The 3535-nt window shown below is 37.5% G+C and overlaps 1 pseudogene; it reads right to left on the bottom strand.

Annotated features, from left to right (window-relative positions):
• Positions 1-598: 598 nt before the first annotated feature.
• On the bottom strand, positions 599-885 carry LOC116863804 (annotated as a pseudogene).
• Between the last annotated feature and the right edge of the window lie 2650 nt (positions 886-3535).

Consider the following 3535-nt stretch of genomic DNA (forward strand, 5'->3'; position numbering starts at 1 on the left):
CTCTTTTATCTATTTCCTCTCTGATCTTTGTTATTTCCTTTCTCCTACTAACTTTGGACTTAGTTTATTGTTCTTTTCTTGTTTCTTGAGTTGTAAAGTTAGTTTGTATATTTGGTCTACTTCATGGTGTCATGTCCCTTAAGCTCTCTTACTCTTTTTCATTCTTTTCCCCTTTTTGTCCTCCAAATGGATGAATGTGAATACCCCACCCTTGAGTTCACTGATTCTTTCTTCTACTCTATCTAGTTTGATGTTGAACCCCTGTATTGAATTTTTTGGCTTAGTTATTATATTTTTCAGCTTTGTGATAATCTGTTTAAATACTGTTTTATTTTTATCCCCCAAGTTTTTATTTAAAATCACATTAATTAATATATAGCGTAGTAATGGTTTCAGGAGTAGAATTTAGTGATTCATTACTTACATATAACATCCACTGCTCATCACAAGTGTCCTCCTTTATGCCCATCACCTATTTTGCCCATCCCCCCACCCACCTCCCCTCCAGCAACCCTCAGTTTGTTCTCTATAGTTAAGAATCTTTTATGGTTTGCTGCTCTCTCTCTCTCTCTCTCTCTCTCTTTGGTTTTACTATTATTTATGACAAATATCCCACATCTGTGATCTCCTCCTGTTGGAAGTTCTTTAAAATTATGCCATCAGCCTTGGCCAGTCAGAGGATGGAGTCATCAGACTCACCCATCCTGCGAATGACCCCACAGTAGCGTAGGTTTTGAACTGGCTGTTGAGCCTGTCTATCACCTTGTCATCCTTGGGCACATTCATCTGGATGGACATGTGGTCCTTGGTGCCAATGATGCTTTTGCTGGTGGAGCATTTCCACTGCACAGGCAGGTCCATGAACTCACTGGCATCATTCTACATGTCAAGGGTGACCTACTGTCACTACTGCTAGTGCAAGCACAGAAAGTCTCTCTCTGTTTTTATCTTATTTTATTTTTCTTTTTTCCCCCTGTGTTTATCTGTTTTCTCCTTAAATTCCACATGTGAGTGGAATCATATGGTATTTGTCTTTCTCTGACTTATTTTGCCTAGCATAATACTTTCTAGTTCCATTCATGCTCTTGCAAATGGCAAGATTTCATTCTTTTTGATGCCTGAGTAATACTGCATTGTATATATATGCCACACCTTCTTTATCCATTCATCAGTTGAGGGACACTTGGACTCTTTCCATAGTTTGACTGTTGCTGATAATGCTGCTGTAAACATTGGGGTGCATGTACCCCTTTGAATCTGTATTGTTTGTATCCTTTGTATCCTTTGGGTAAATACCTAGTAGTGAATTGTTGGGTCAAAGGGTTCTATTTTTAACTTTTTGAAGAAACTCCATACTGTTTTCTGTAGTATCTGCACCAGTTTGCATTCCCACCAACAGTGCCGGATGTTTTCCCTTTCTCAGCATCCTCACCAGCACCTGTTGTTTTTTGTGTTGTTCATTTTAGCCATTCTGACTGGTGTGAGGTGGTATCTCAACATGGTTTTGATTTTTATTTCCCTGATGTTGAGTGATGTTGAGCATCTTTTCATCTGTCTTTTGGCCATCTGGATCTTTGGAAAAATGTCTGTTCATGTCTTCTGCCCATTTCTCAACTGGATTGTTTGTTTTTCGGGGTCTTGAGTTTGCTAAATTATTTATAGATCTCGGATACTAACTCTTTATCAGATGTGTCATTTGCAAATATCTTTTCCCATTCCATAGGCTGCCTTTTAGTTTTGGTGCAGTTGCAAATGGGATTGATTCCTTGATTTCTTTTTTGGCTGCTTCATTATTGGTGTATAGGAATGCAACAGGTTTGTTTATGTTGATTTTATATCCTATATGCTAAATTCATATATCAGTTCTAGTAGTTTTTTGGTGAAGTCTTTAAGGTTTTCTCCTTTCTTTCTTTCTTTCTTCCTTCCTTCCTTCCTTCCTTTCTTTCTTTCAGGAGAGAGAGAATGGGGGAAGGGTAGAGGGGGAGGGAGAGAGAGAATCCCAAGCAGGCTTCACACCCAGCATGGAGCCTGATGCAGGGTTCAATCTCATGATCCTGAGATAATGACCTGGACTGAAATCCAGAGTTGGATGGTAAACTGACTGAGCCACCCAGGTGTCCCATCTCTCAAGTTTTCCATATAAAGTATCATATCATCTGCAAAGAGTTAAAGTTTGACTTCTTCCTTGCCAGTTTGGATGCCTTTTTTTTTCTTTTTGTTTTCTGACTGCTGAGGCTAGGACTTCCAGTACTATGTTGAACAAGAGTGGTGAGAGTGGACATCCCTGTTGTGTTCCTGACCTTAGGGGAAAAGCTTGTGAATGATGTTAACTGTGTGTCTTTTGTATATGGCCTATATATGAAGTATTGTGACATTCTATCCCTACTTTCTTGAAGGTTTTTATCAATAAAGGATTTCTGCATCTATTGAGAGGTTCATATGGTTTTTGCCCTTTCTTTTGTTAATGTGGTGTATTACGTTTATTGAATACTTTCTTATATTTTCTCTTTGTTGAAATTCTCATTTTGTTTAAGCATTATTCTTGGGAACTTGGTGAGGATCTTTATGACTGTTATTTTTAACTCTTTCTTGAGTAGATCACTCATCTCTGTTTTGTGATCCTCTTTCTTGTGAGTTCTTTTTTTTTTTTTGGAACACATTATTTTTTCTTCAGTTTCCTTGGTTTTCTTTATTGGATTGCAACACTTAATAAAACAGCCCCCTCTCCCAGTCTTGACAGAGTGGTCTTGTGTAAGAAAGGAACCTTACTATTCAGCCTGGATCAAGCTCTTGGTTGTCTCTCAAATCTTCCTGATTGTCTAATCTACCTTATTTGTTCTTTGTTGTTCCAAATAGTAGAGGTAATGCCAAGACCTGTTTCCATGTGGTATTGCTGTGTACTTTTCAGCTAGTTTTTGGATATCTTTCAGAGTAAATTGCCTTATGTGTAGTTGGAGATTAGCTGAGTCCATTGGAGTTGATGAGTTCAGAGCCACCTATGTTGCCATTTTAGACCGGAAGCAAGTTTGATACAGAATTTAGAGTAAGGACATCATCTATATGATACACAGCTGGTATCCTACCTTGCTTTTAGCTCTGTCCAGGCCATTTCTTCTGTAGCAAAGCTTTTTAATTTTTTTATTATTATTTTTTGGTGTTCATCAGTGGACATACACACAATGGAATATTATTCAATCATGAGAAATAAGGAAATCCTTTGATTTGTGACAACATGGACCTTCAAGACATTATGTTTTATGAAATAAACCTGACAAAGAAAGACAAATAGTGCATGGTATCACTTACATGTGGAATTAAAAATTAAAAAAGAACAAACCCAAATTTTAAACTCCTAGAAACCGAGAGTAGCAGAGGCTTGGAGGTGGGGGAAATAGAAGTTGGTAAAAAGGCCCAAATTTTCAACTATAAGATATATAATGCCTAAGATCTAATGGAAAACAGTGAGCATAATTGGTAACACTTAAAAAAAGGTAAAGATATTGGAATCTCGATTCCATTCTGTCAGTTATGAGTT

Source organism: Lontra canadensis, unplaced genomic scaffold (genome assembly GCF_010015895.1).
Source record: "Lontra canadensis isolate GAN:19392208 unplaced genomic scaffold, GSC_riverotter_1.0 scaffold4, whole genome shotgun sequence".
NCBI lineage: Eukaryota > Metazoa > Chordata > Mammalia > Carnivora > Mustelidae > Lontra > Lontra canadensis.